Here is a 15482-nt window from a genome sequence, read left to right on the forward strand (position 1 = left end):
GTCATTACATAATAAATATATATACCTGTCCGGCTGCAGTACTAGTGATATTATATATATATATATTAATTTCATCTCATTATCATCCAGTCTATATTAGCAGCAGACACAGTACGGTAGTCCACGGCTGTAGCTACCTCTGTGTCGGCAGTCGCTGGTCCATCCATAATTGTATACCACCTACCCGTGGTTTTTTTTTTCTTTCTTCTTGATACATACTACTATAGTAGCTTACTGTAGCAGTCTGCGGTGCTGCTGAGCTGACAGTGTCCAGCAGGTCCGTCATCAGTCATTACATAATAAATATATATACCTGTCCGGCTGCAGTACTAGTGATATTATATATATATATATATATATTAATTTCATCTCATTATCATCCAGTCTATATTAGCAGCAGACACAGTACGGTAGTCCACGGCTGTAGCTACCTCTGTGTCGGCAGTCGCTGGTCCATCCATAATTGTATACCACCTACCCGTGGTTTTTTTTTTCTTTCTTGATACATACTACTATAGTAGCTTACTTTAGCAGTCTGCGGTGCTGCTGAGCTGACAGTGTCCAGCAGGTCCGTCATCAGTCATTACATAATAAATATATATACCTGTCCGGCTGCAGTACTAGTGATATTATATATATATATATATATATATATTAATTTCATCTCATTATCATCCAGTCTATATTAGCAGCAGACACAGTACGGTAGTCCACGGCTGTAGCTACCTCTGTGTCGGCAGTCGCTGGTCCATCCATAATTGTATACCACCTACCCGTGTTTTTTTTTTTTCTTTCTTCTTGATACATACTACTATAGTAGCTTACTGTAGCAGTCTGCGGTGCTGCTGAGCTGACAGTGTCCAGCTGGTCCGTCATCAGTCATTACATAATAAATATATATACCTGTCCGGCTGCAGTACTAGTGATATTATATATATATATATATTAATTTCATCTCATTATCATCCAGTCTATATTAGCAGCAGACACAGTACGGTAGTCCACGGCTGTAGCTACCTCTGTGTCGGCAGTCGCTGGTCCATCCATAATTGTATACCACCTACCGGTGTTTTTGTTTTTTTTTCTTTCTTCTTGATACATACTACTATAGTAGCTTACTGTAGCAGTCTGCGGTGCTGCTGAGCTGACAGTGTCCAGCAGGTCCGTCATCAGTCATTACATAATAAATATATATACCTGTCCGGCTGCAGTACTAGTGATATTATATATATATATATTAATTTCATCTCATTATCATCCAGTCTATATTAGCAGCAGACACAGTACGGTAGTCCACGGCTGTAGCTACCTCTGTGTCGGCAGTCGCTGGTCCATCCATAAGTATACTAGTATCCATCCATCTCCATTGTTTACCTGAGGTGCCTTTTAGTTGTGCCTATTAAAATATGGAGAACAAAAATGTTGAGGTTCCAAAATTAGGGAAAGATCAAGAACCACTTCCACCTCGTGCTGAAGCTGCTGCCACTAGTCATGGCCGAGATGATGAAATGCCAGCAACGTCGTCTGCCAAGGCCGATGCCCAATGTCATAGTACAGAGCATGTAAAATCCAAAACACCAAATATCAGTAAATAAAGGACTCCAAAATCTAAAATAAAATTGTCGGAGGAGAAGCGTAAACTTGCCAATATGCCATTTACCACACGGAGTGGCAAGGAACGGCTGAGACCCTGGCCTATGTTCATGGCTAGTGGTTCAGCTTCACATGAGGATGGAAGCACTCAGCCTCTCGCTAGAAAAATGAAAAGACTCAAGCTGTCAAAAGCACCGCAAAGAACTGTGCGTTCTTCGAAATCCCAAATCCACAAGGAGAGTCCAATTGTGTCGGTTGCGATGCCTGACCTTCCCAACACTGGACGTGAAGAGCATGCGCCTTCCACCATTTGCACGCCCCCTGCAAGTGCTGGAAGGAGCACCCGCAGTCCAGTTCCTGATAGTCAGATTGAAGATGTCAGTGTTGAAGTACACCAGGATGAGGAGGATATGGGTGTTGCTGGCGCTGGGGAGGAAATTGACAAGGAGGATTCTGATGGTGAGGTGGTTTGTTTAAGTCAGGCACCCGGGGAGACACCTGTTGTCCGTGGGAGGAATAGGGCCGTTGACATGCCTGGTGAAAATACCAAAAAAATCAGCTCTTCGGTGTGGAAGTATTTCACCAGAAATGCGGACAACATTTGTCAAGCCGTGTGTTGCCTTTGTCAAGCTGTAATAAGTAGGGGTAAGGACGTTAACCACCTCGGAACATCCTCCCTTATACGTCACCTGCAGCGCATTCATAATAAGTCAGTGACAAGTTCAAAAACTTTGGGCGACAGCGGAAGCAGTCCACTGACCAGTAAATCCCTTCCTCTTGTAACCAAGCTCACGCAAACCACCCCACCAACTCCCTCAGTGTCAATTTCCTCCTTCCCCAGGAATGCCAATAGTCCTGCAGGCCATGTCACTGGCAATTCTGACGAGTCCTCTCCTGCCTGGGATTCCTCCGATGCATCCTTGCGTGTAACGCCTACTGCTGCTGGCGCTGCTGTTGTTGCTGCTGGGAGTCGATGGTCATCCCAGAGGGGAAGTCGTAAGCCCACTTTTACTACTTCCACCAAGCAATTGACTGTCCAACAGTCCTTTGCGAGGAAGATGAAATATCACAGCAGTCATCCTGTTGCAAAGCGGATAACTGAGGCCTTGACAACTATGTTGGTGTTAGACGTGCGTCCGGTATCCGCCGTTAGTTCACAGGGAACTAGACAATTTCTTGAGGTAGTGTGCCCCCGTTACCAAATACCATCTAGGTTCCACTTCTCTAGGCAGGCGATACCGAGTGTCCTAAAAAATGCAGTTGTACCCAATGTCCACTTAACCACGGACATGTGGACAAGTGGAGCAGGGCAGGGTCAGGACTATATGACTGTGACAGCCCACTGGGTAGATGTATGGACTCCCGCCGCAAGAACAGCAGCGGCGGCACCAGTAGCAGCATCTCGCAAACGCCAACTCTTTCCTAGGCAGGCTACGCTTTGTATCACCGGTTTCCAGAATACGCACACAGCTGAAAACCTCTTACGGCAACTGAGGAAGATCATCGCGGAATGGCTTACCCCAATTGGACTCTCCTGTGGATTTGTGGCATCGGACAACGCCAGCAATATTGTGTGTGCATTAAATATGGGCAAATTCCAGCACGTCCCATGTTTTGCACATACCTTGAATTTGGTGGTGCAGAATTTTTTAAAAAACGACAGGGGCGTGCAAGAGATGCTGTCGGTGGCCAGAAGAATTGCGGGACACTATCGGCGTACAGGCACCACGTACAGAAGACTGGAGTACCACCAAAAACGCCTGAACCTGCCCTGCCATCATCTGAAGCAAGAAGTGGTAACGAGGTGGAATTCAACCCTATATATGCTTCAGAGGTTGGAGGAGCAGCAAAAGGCCATTCAAGCCTATACAATTGAGCACGATATAGGAGGTGGAATGTACCTGTCTCAAGCGCAGTGGAGAATGATTTCAACGTTGTGCAAGGTTCTGCAACCTTTTGAACTTGCCACACGTGAAGTCAGTTCAGACACTGCCAGCCTGAGTCAGGTCATTCCCCTCATCAGGCTTTTGCAGAAGAAGCTGGAGGCATTGAAGGAGGAGCTAAAAGGGAGCGATTCCGCTAGGCATGTGGGACTTGTGGATGGAGCCCTTAATTCGCTTAACAAGGATTCACGGGTGGTCAATCTGTTGAAATCAGAGCACTACATTTTGGCCACCGTGCTCGATCCTAGATTTAAAACCTACCTTGGATCTCTCTTTCCGGCAGACACAAGTCTGCTGGGGTTCAAAGACCTGCTGGTGACAAAATTGTCAAGTCAAGCGGAACGCGACCTGTCAACATCTCCTCCTTCACATTCTCCCGCAACTGGGGGTGCGAGGAAAAGGCTCAGAATTCCGAGCCCACCCGCTGGCGGTGATGCAGGGCAGTCTGGAGCGACTGCTGATGCTGACATCTGGTCCAGACTGAAGGACCTGACAACGATTACGGACATGTCGTCTACTGTCACTGCATATGATTCTCTCCCCATTGAAAGAATGGTGGAGGATTATATGAGTGACCGCATCCAAGTAGGCACGTCAGACAGTCCGTACTTATACTGGCAGGAAAAAGAGGCAATTTGGAGGCCCTTGCACAAACTGGCTTTATTCTACCTAAGTTGCCCTCCCACAAGTGTGTACTCCGAAAGAGTGTTTAGTGCCGCCGCTCACCTTGTCAGCAATCGGCGTACGAGGTTACTTCCAGAAAATGTGGAGAAGATGATGTTCATTAAAATGAATTATAATCAATTCCTCCGTGGAGACATTGACCAGCAGCAATTGCCTCCACAAAGTACACAGGGAGCTGAGATGGTGGATTCCAGTGGGGACGAATTGATAATCTGTGAGGAGCGGGATGTACACGGTGATATATCGGAGGATGATGATGAGGTGGACATCTTGCCTCTGTAGAGCCAGTTTGTGCAAGGAGAGATTAATTGCTTCTTTTTCGGTGGGGGTCCAAACCAACCCGTCATTTCAGTCACAGTCGTGTGGCAGACCCTGTCACTGAAATGATGGGTTGGTTAAAGTGTGCATGTCCTGTTTATACAACATAAGGGTGGGTGGGAGGGCCCAAGGACAATTCCATCTTGCACCTCTTTTTTCTTTCATTTTTCTTTGCGTCATGTGCTGTTTGGGGAGTGTTTTTTGGAAGGGCCATCCTGCGTGACACTGCAGTGCCACTCCTAGATGGGCCAGGTGTTTGTGTCGGCCACTAGGGTCGCTTATCTTACTCACACAGCTACCTCATTGCGCCTCTTTTTTTCTTTGCGTCATGTGCTGTTTGGGGAGTGTTTTTTGGAAGGGCCATCCTGCGTGACACTGCAGTGCCACTCCTAGATGGGCCAGGTGTTTGTGTCGGCCACTAGGGTCGCTTATCTTACTCACACAGTCAGCTACCTCATTGCGCCTCTTTTTTTCTTTGCGTCATGTGCTGTTTGGGGAGTGTTTTTTGGAAGGGCCATCCTGCGTGACACTGCAGTGCCACTCCTAGATGGGCCAGGTGTTTGTGTCGGCCACTAGGGTCGCTTAGCTTAGTCATCCAGCGACCTCGGTGCAAATTTTAGGACTAAAAATAATATTGTGAGGTGTGAGGTATTCAGAATAGACTGAAAATGAGTGGAAATTATGGTTTTTGAGGTTAATAATACTTTGGGATCAAAATGACCCCCAAATTCTATGATTTAAGCTGTTTTTTAGTGTTTTTTGAAAAAAACACCCGAATCCAAAACACACCCGAATCCGACAAAAAAAATTCGGTGAGGTTTTGCCAAAACGCGGTCGAACCCAAAACACGGCCGCGGAACCGAACCCAAAACCAAAACAAGTGCACATCTCTAGTTCCGATCCCATGCTCACGAGACCGTGCATCGTATCAGAATTGATGTAAAACACATCCCGGATGTAAAACACATCCGATTTGCCACTTTTCATCCAATTTATCGGCCCGAAAGGTCGAAGTCAGATAAAATCGGGCATTATCGTTGTAGTGTATGGGGCCCTTTAGCTAGAGAATTCAAACTATTTGAAGCTTACCTTGTACTTTGTGGAAAAATTACCAGCGTTGCAGCTGAGCAGATCTATATAGTGTGTGGCTGCAAGCTATTCCCCACAAGGCATGTGCCTTATGAACCTATTGAAAAAAAATGGGGAGGGGGCGCTAATTCTCTCTCTGGCACAGGGTACCAACAAGCCTTGTTACGGCTCTGTCTGTAATACTGTATACAGAAGATTACATCCTGTATACAGTATTATAGAAGTACCATGGTGCAACTGAGAATTACATCCACTAATTACATCCACATATACTGAGAATCACATCCACTATACAGGAATATAGAAGTGTTCGCTGTGTTATGTACAGGAGTAATTATTGCTGCTGGTCTCTGGGTTACAGCTCCTATCTCATCTCTGCAAAAAATAAGAATTTACTCACCGGTAATTCTATTTCTCGTAGTCCGTAGTGGATGCTGGGTACTCCGTACGGACCATGGGGTATAGACGGGCTCCGCAGGAGACTGGGCACTCTTAAAAGAAAGATTAGGTACTATATCTGGTGTGCACTGGCTCCTCCCTCTATGCCCCTCCTCCAGACCTCAGTTAGGGAAACTGTGCCCGGAAGAGCTGACATTACTAGGAAAGGATTTGGAATCCAGGGTAAGACTCATACCAGCCACACCAATCACACCGTACAACTCGTGATAACTATACCCTGTTAACAGTATGAACAATAACTGAGCCTCTCTCAACAGATGGCTCATACAATAACCCTTTAGTTAAGCAATAACTATATACATGTATTGCAGAGAGTCCGCACTTGGGACGGGCTCCCAGCATCCACTACGGACTACGAGAAATAGAATTACCGGTGAGTAAATTCTTATTTTCTCTGACGTCCTAGTGGATGCTGGGTACTCCGTAAGGACCATGGGGATTATACCAAAGCTCCCAAACGGGCGGGTGAGTGCGGATGACTCTGCAGCACCGAATGAGCAAACTCAAGGTCCTCCTCAGCCAGGGTATCAAACTTGTAGAATTTTGCAAAAGTGTTTGAACCCGACCAAGTAGCAGCTCGGCAAAGTTGTAAAGCCGAGACCCCTCGGGCAGCCGCCCAAGAAGAGCCCACCTTCCTAGTGGAATGGGCTTTTAATGATTTAGGATGCGGCAGTCCAGCCGCAGAATGTGCAAGCTGAATCGTGCTACAGATCCAGCGAGCAATAGTCTGCTTTGAAGCAGGAGCACCCAGCTTGTTGGGTGCATGCAGGATAAATAGCGAGTCAGTTTTTTTGACTCTAGCCGTCCTGGAAACAAAGTTTCAGGGCCCGGACTACGTCCAGCAACTTGGAATCCTCCAAGTCCCTAGTAGCCGCAGGCACCACAATAGGTTGGTTCAAATGAAACGATGATACCACCTTAGGGAGAAATTGGGGACGAGTCCTCCATTCTGCCCTTTCCATATGGAAGATCAGATATGGGCTTTTACATGACAAAGCCGCCAATTCTGACACACGCCTAGTCCAAGCTAAGGCCAAAAGCATGACCACTTTCCACGTGAGATATTTTAGCTCCACAGTCTTAAGTGGCTCAAACCAATGGGATTTTAGGAATGCAACACACGTTAAGATCCCAAGGTGCCACTGGAGGCACAAAAGGGGCTGAATATGCAGCACCCCTGAAACAACGTCCGAACTTCAGGCAGTGAAGCCAGTTCTTTTTGAGAGAAAAAAGGGATAGGGCCGAAATCTTGGCCTTTATGGATCCTAATTTTAGGCCGATAGTCACTCCTGACTGTAGGAAGTGCAGGAATCGACCCCGAGGAGGGAATATATAGACTGACTGGAACACCCACGGTGTTACTAGTGCGACCACAGCTATCGCCTGAGAGTCCCTTGACCCAGCGTAAAACCTTTTTTATCTTTTTATTGAGGTGGGACGCCATGTAGTCCACCTGAGGCAGTTTCCATCAATTTGCAAAACTGCGTGAAGACTTCCTGATGAAGTCACCACTTTTCCGGGTGGAGGTCGTGTCCACTCCCGGAATGAACACTGCTGACAGTGCGCTTACTTGATTCTCCGCCCAGCGAAGAATTCTGGTGGCTTCTACCCTCACCACCCTGCTCCTTGTGCCGCCCTGGCGGTTTACATGAGCCCCTGCGGTCTGACTGGATCAGAACCGGTTGGTCGCGAAGCAGGAACTCCGCTTGACTTAGGGCGTTGTATATGGCCCTTAGTTCCAGGATATTGATGTGAAGGCAAGTCTGTTGGCTTGACCACAAATCTTGGAATTTTCTTCCCTGTGTAACTGCCCCCCACCCTCGGAAGCTTTCATCCGTGGTCACCAGGACCCAGTCCTGAATGCCGAATCTGCGGCCCTCGAGAAGGTGAGCACTCCGCAGCCACCACAGGAGAGACACCCTGGCCCTGGGGGATAGGGTGATTAACCGATGCATCTGAAGATGTGATCCGGACCACTTGTCCAGTAAGTTCCATTGTCCTTGCATGGAACAAGCCGAAGGGGATGGCCTCGTATGATGCCATCATCCTTCCCAGGACTCGAGTGCAGTGATGCACTGACACCTGTTTTGGTTTTCAATGGATTCCTGACCAGTGTCATGAGCTCCTGAGCTCTCTCTATTGGGAGATAACCCTCTTCAGGTCTGTGTCTAGGATCATGCCTAGGCGAGGCAGATGAGCTGTAGGAACCAACTGCGACTTCGGAATATATAGAATCCAGTCGTGTTGCCGTTTTACTTCCAGAGAAGGTGATACGCTGTCCAGCAACTGCTCTCTTGATCTCGCTTTTATGAGGAGATCGTCCAAGTATGTGATAATAGTGACACCTTGCTTCCGCAGGAGCACCATCATATCCGCCATTACCTTGGTGAAATTGGTAATGACAATCCCGTACCGCAATTCTGAGGTACGCCTGATGAGGTGGATAAATGGGGATACAAAGGTATGCATCCCTTATGTCCCGATTCATTTCAGGCTTGCAATGACCGCTCTTAACGATTCCATCTTGAACCTGAACCTTTTCAGGTATATGTTCAGGGATTTTAATTCAATATGGGTCTAACCGAACCGTCTGGTTTCGGGATTATAACATGGTCGAATAATAACACCCTCTTGTTGAAGGAGGGGACCCTTGACCACCACCTGTTGAAGATACAATTTACGAATTGCAGTTAACACTGGCTCCCTCTCTTGGGGGGAAGCCCGCCGGGTCCTCGGTGAGGGGGCATCTTCTCACAGTCCAGCCTGTATCCCTGCGATACAATTTCTATTGCCCAGGGATCTAACAGGGAGTGAACCCACTTGTGGCTGAACTTACGAAGGCGTGTCCCCACCGGGCCTAGCTCCGCCTGTGGAGCCCCAGCGACATGCGGTGGATTTTTGTAGAGGCCGGGGAGGACTTCTGTTCCTGGGTACTAGCTGTGTTGTACAGCTTCTTTCCTCTGCCCCCGGCTCTGACAAGAAAGGACGCACCTCAGACTTTCTTGTTTCTTTATTCGAAAAGCTGCATTTAATATTGTCGTGCTTTCCTAGGCTGTGCAGGAATATAAGGCAAAATATCAGAATTACCAGCTATAGCTGTGGAGACCAGGCCCGAGAACCTTTCTCCACACAATCCTCAGCCTTCCATATGCCTCTTAAGTCGGCATCATCTGTCCAATGTATATTCTACAGGACACGTCAAGCAGAAATCGACATAGCTTTTGTCTCTAGGACCCAGTATACTCATGTCCCTTTGGGCATGCTTTATAATTATATATCTATCACTTAAGACAGCATCTTAAAATATTTATATGCATACTAGGGTCTCAATCTCTGCTGATAAGGTACCTGTCCACGCTGCCACAGCGCTATAAACCCATGCCGACACAATCGCCGGTCTGGGTAGTATACTAGAATGTGCACACTATCTGCAGGATCCCTGAGAATAGCTAGTGCAAACAGGACACCCAAGGGGAAGATTCTCAACACATCCTGGCCCTAGTGGGGAAAGGATACAGCCTGAGAATTCTCTTGTGGGAAGCTGCCGTCTCTTGTCTGGAGATTCCCGCTCTTTTTCCTCATGAGAGGAGGGAAATTTACCTCAGTGTGGGAATGTGTCCTGTTTTACAGGACACATTCCAGCTGCAGCAGCCAGGGAGCCTATGTCCCCTGCGGGACAACGTCGCTGACAGCGCTGGGACAGCTTGTCTGTCCCCAGCGCCTGTCAGTGTGTGGTGGCGGGTGTCCGGTGCAGGGATTACCCTTTTCCCTGCACCGGACCAGAGGCTGCGGGGGCATTTGAATGTTGGCGCCCTCCGGGAGCCAATCGCGGCTCCCGGAGCGGCAGCCAATCGGAGAGGGGCGCGGCGAGCCAATCGGCGCTCGCCGCATCATAGGCCCCGCCCCCGGCGTCTGACGTCAGACGCCGGGCGGGAGCCTGAAGAAAAGACTGAGCGCAGGGGCGCGAAGTCAGAAGAGGACGCCGGGCGGGAAGAACAGAGAGAAGACGCCGGGAGAAGACGCCGCGCCGCGCCGAAGAGCGGTGAAGAGGTCCTGAGGCCGCGGAAGAGGCCAGGAGACGCCAGGCCCCTTGAAGAAGATGTCCAGCGGCGGCTGGATGCGGAGAAGAGACGGAGGCGCCGCTGGCCAGGACGGGCCAGCGGCAGAAGAGGGTGCCGGAGACCCCTGGATCAGGTGAGGCCTCAGTGAGGCTACCCTCATCCCCTCCCCTTTTCCTCCCTCGACCACCAGGGACGGGCATTAGGCCCGAGGGCACAATTCGGGCACTAGGCCTGGGCGCAGATAGGAGATTGGGGGCCATTATTTGATTAGGTGGTTTGGGCATTAGGCCCAAGCCACCCTCTCCCTGTGGCACCAGTTAGGCGGGCACTAGGCCCGGGGGCATATCAGGCAATAGGCCTGTGGGGCATTAGAGGGCATTAGGCCCTAGGGTATTTTGGCCAGCTAGGGATATCTAAAGGTGACGCTGGGTACTAGGCCCAGGTCACCCCGCGTGTGACAGGTTAGGCGGGCGCTAGGCCCGTGGGTGAAATCAGGCCTCCGGCCTGTGTGCAGCTAGGGGGCGCTAGGCCCAGTGAATAAGACCCCCGAGGTGAGTACAGGTGGCACTGGGCGCTAGGCCCAGGCCACCCTGAGGTATTTAGGTAGGCAGGCCTGGGGCCCACATAAGGGAAGGTACAGGAGGTGGGTAGGCCGTGCGGCGCCCACCCCCTTTCCAGCGGGAGGGATTTAAAGGGACAGCACCGTGTGATCTTGTATTCCGATATTGTGATGTATGCTGTTACGGTGCAGGGCAAAGTGTATGCGTTGTTTAAGTTGTGCATAGTTGTGTTGCACCACCCACACGAGCTAGTTTGAGGGCTCTGTTTATGTAGCTAGTGTAGCGGACGCACACTAGGGTAGTTCTTGGCCCTGCACGGCTGTTTCTCTTTGCCTCCTTACAGGGACCTGTAAGTGGAGAAGATCGGAGTGCAAGACTTGTGACGGTGAGTAGCATCCGTGTACGTTTGTCCCTTGTCTGTCCCCGAGCGCCGGAGTCGGGATTGCTCACGGACGTGAGAATCCTTTTCATCACACTACGTGCGAGAGCGCGAGTGTGTGAAAGCTGGGTGGCTGAGGCTTTGTGCCAGTGATGACCTTTCACCCAACCGGTGAAGGTCGCGGTCACCCCTGGGGTATCCCCTTTTCCAGTGGAAGAAGGGTTGATACCCCTTTAAGGTAAACTATTCTCTCCTCAGCTCGGTCGTCGGTCAGCTTCGAGAGGGAATCGCCGTGTCCGGATCCAATTGAAGATTGCCAGGTCCGTTGAAGGTTCCGGTACCTGAAGGTGAGAGAGAGCGGCGCCTGGTGAGTACCGAATTTACACCTGCACGGCAGCAGGCACCACCACACCGCAGCCGCACCTCTCACACTTGACGTAGTCGGCAGGATCAGAGAGACCGGATCACGGACACGATGTGGAACGCCACCAAGAAGACCTCCCTGCGGATGGCTCCGGAACAGACTCACCCACGGACGCGTGCGGACCAGAGCGACTGGGTGACGGTGTCTGGGGCAGACCTCCTGAAGATAGTGCAGCGGTCGGTCCAGCGTGGAAAAGAAGAGCGCCGGGAGAAGGGTTCAAGAAGGCCGCGGTGACGCCCTGCAAGAAATGTCGGCAAACGGGGCACTTTGCTGACAAGTGTACGTGGCGAGAGACGTCCCCAAAGAAGGTGGTCCAGGAAGCGGACCGAAGACGTCAGCAGGGCCAAGTGAAGAAGGAGTCCTGGTGTTTGCTCTGCGGAAACTACGGGCTTGAGCATAACAGTTGTCCCTGGGACGAAGAGTTGAGCGAAGACGAGGTTGATCCCCGGTGTGCAAGCTGTGGAGATCCCCGACATCGGCTCCTGGAATGCCCATGGACGGAAGACAGGACGGACTACGAGGCCACGGTGAAGCAGATGACTGAGTCTCGTCAGCAACTTTGGGACCGGGTGGCTGCAGAGCCTGTGTGTGCGCTCTGCGAGGCGAGAGGACATGCGCTTCCCGATTGTCCGTGGAATGAAGACCGGATGATTGCGGATGGTCGCGCCCAGAGATGGGAGGAGGAAACCAGGGAAATGGAGCGGAAGACCCTGCTTGAAGTTAGTTCGCAGGTGCCCATTTCCTCTGAGCCGGAACCAACGGGTGAAGATTCCCCAGTGAAGGAGGTGGACCAGGAACCCGTCTTGGAGAAGGTGACAGTGGCCCTCCCTTGTTGGAAGTGTCGGCGACCAGGACATGCGGCCAGTGAGTGCCCCTGGGAAGATGCCGCGGACCTACTCTGTCCCAAGAAAGTGACCCCAGTAAGGCAGAATCCTTTCCTGCATCAGATAGAGGTGGACGACTGGGAGGTGAAGAGACCACGCTGCGAAGAAAAGCGTGAAGACCCAGTGACGGAGATGTCCGGAATCTCCCCGCGATGGAACTGTCCACGACCAGCACGTGCGGAACAGGAGTGTCCTGGGTACCAAGAGATGCCAGCGGAAACAAAGGAGTACGCTGAGGAAGTAAAGAATCCAGCGGAAGCGAAGGAGTACGCTGAGGAAACAGAGGTGCCAGCGGAAAGGACTAAGTACGCTGAGGAGGAAAATGATACCCCAGTCCAGATATCGGAGGAGGACTCGGACTACGGTGAGCTGTCCGCCGACGAATCCCTCCAAGAACAGATGGAGGACGACTCTGGCATCGGAAGCGCCGACGAGAGTGACTGGCAGGATCGGGTGGAGTCGTGCTCCCAGTTGAATGCCCTCCGTGAAGAGGAGGAGATAGTCATGGAGCAAGAATACCTGCCGGAAGGGCTGAAATGGACGGACGGACAGGGAGAGGATCGTGATGCCGTGGGAGGACCCGTTCCAGAGGAAGACATAGGACCTTTGGAGATGCCCCACGAGGAAATTCGACATATGATGGCTGTTGCCCGGGAGGAAATGGATGCCCCGGAGGATTCCGCTGTTGGGTGGTGGTCGGTACCACGCCCTGAAGACAGGGACGATGTCCCAGACGATCTGGAAGGCCAAGAGTGGGTGACTGCTGTCCCCGTGGAGGAAGATTCCCCTTGGTGGCCCACGTTGAGCGACCGTGGGGAGATGCCACTTTCCCAGAGGATCCACCGATGGAGGTCAGGAGGAACGAAGAAGAGGAACCCGGAGCTGGAGGTGGAAGGATGTGGAGTCACAGCCCGTCCGGGCTGGGTCCTCGAACACAACCTCGCCGGCGGGACCTCGGAATTCCCTGACCCGCGGACAAGGGACGTCGTGGAGACCTTTGTAGGGACTACAAAGGAAAAAGGGGGGGGAAATGTGGGAATGTGTCCTGTTTTACAGGACACGTTCCAGCTGCAGCAGCCAGGGAGCCTATGTCCCCTGCGGGACAACGTCGCTGACAGCGCTGGGACAGCTTGTCTGTCCCCAGCGCCTGTCAGTGTGTGGCGGCGGGTGTCCGGTGCAGGGATTACCCTTTTCCCTGCACCGGACCAGAGGCTGCGGGGGCATTTGAATGTTGGCGCCCTCCGGGAGCCAATCGCGGCTCCCGGAGCGGCAGCCAATCGGAGAGGGGCGCGGCGAGCCAATTGGCGCTCGCCACGTCATAGGCCCCGCCCCCGGCGTCTGACGTCAGACGCCGGGCGGGAGCCTGAAGAAAAGACCGAGCGCGGGAGCGCGAAGTCAGAAGAGGACGCCGGGCGGGAAGAGCAGAGAGAAGACGCCGGGCCGCGCCGAAGAGGTCCTGAGGCCGCGGAAGAGGCCAGGAGACGCCAGGCCCCTTGAAGAAGATGTCCAGCGGCGGCTGGATGCGGAGAAGAGACGGAGGCGCCGCTGGCCAGAACGGGCCAGCGGCAGAAGAGGGTGCCGGAGACCCCTGGATCAGGTGAGGCCTCAGTGAGGCTACCCTCGCCCCCTCCCCTTTTCCTCCCTCGACCACCAGGGACGGGCATTAGGCCCGAGGGCACAATTCGGGCACTAGGCCTGGGCGCAGATAGGAGATTGGGGGCCATTATTTGATTAGGTGGTTTGGGCATTAGGCCCAAGCCACCCTCTCCCTGTGGCACCAGTTAGGCGGGCACTAGGCCCGGGGGCATATCAGGCAATAGGCCTGTGGGGCATTAGAGGGCATTAGGCCCTAGGGTATTTTGGCCAGCTAGGGATATCTAAAGGTGACGCTGGGTACTAGGCCCAGGTCACCCCGCGTGTGACAGGTTAGGCGGGCGCTAGGCCCGTGGGTGAAATCAGGCCTCCGGCCTGTGTGCAGCTAGGGGGCGCTAGGCCCAGTGAATAAGACCCCCGAGGTGAGTACAGGTGGCACTGGGCGCTAGGCCCAGGCCACCCTGAGGTATTTAGGTAGGCAGGCCTGGGGCCCACATAAGGGAAGGTACAGGAGGTGGGTAGGCCGTGCGGCGCCCACCCCCTTTCCAGCGGGAGGGATTTAAAGGGACAGCATCGTGTGATCTTGTATTCCGATATTGTGATGTATGCTGTTACGGTGCAGGGCAAAGTGTATGCGTTGTTTAAGTTGTGCATAGTTGTGTTGCACCACCCACACGAGCTAGTTTGAGGGCTCTGTTTATGTAGCTAGTGTAGCGGACGCACACTAGGCTAGTTCTTGGCCCTGCACGGCTGTTTCTCTTTGCCTCCTTACAGGGACCTGTAAGTGGAGAAGATCGGAGTGCAAGACTTGTGACGGTGAGTAGCATCCGTGTACGTTTGTCCCTTGTCTGTCCCCGAGCGCCGGAGTCGGGATTGCTCACGGACGTGAGAATCCTTTTCATCACACTACGTGCGAGAGCGCGAGTGTGTGAAAGCTGGGTGGCTGAGGCTTTGTGCCAGTGATGACCTTTCACCCAACCGGTGAAGGTCGCGGTCACCCCTGGGGTATCCCCTTTTCCAGTGGAAGAAGGGTTGATACCCCTTTAAGGTAAACTATTCTCTCCTCAGCTCGGTCGTCGGTCAGCTTCGAGAGGGAATCGCCGTGTCCGGATCCAATTGAAGATTGCCAGGTCCGTTGAACGTTCCGGTACCTGAAGGTGAGAGAGAGCGGCGCCTGGTGAGTACCGAATTTACACCTGCACGGCAGCAGGCACCACCACACCGCAGCCGCACCTCTCACACTTGACGTAGTCGGCAGGATCAGAGAGACCGGATCACGGACACGATGTGGAACGCCACCAGGAAGACCTCCCTGCGGATGGCTCCGGAACAGACTCACCCACGGACGCGTGCGGACCAGAGCGACTGGGTGACGGTGTCTGGGGCAGACCTCCTGAAGATAGTGCAGCGGTCGGTCCAGCGTGGAAAAGAAGAGCGCCGGGAGAAGGGTTCAAGAAGGCCGCAGTGACGCCCTGCAAGAAATGTCGGCAAACGG

Source organism: Pseudophryne corroboree, chromosome 6 (assembly GCF_028390025.1).
Source record: "Pseudophryne corroboree isolate aPseCor3 chromosome 6, aPseCor3.hap2, whole genome shotgun sequence".
NCBI lineage: Eukaryota > Metazoa > Chordata > Amphibia > Anura > Myobatrachidae > Pseudophryne > Pseudophryne corroboree.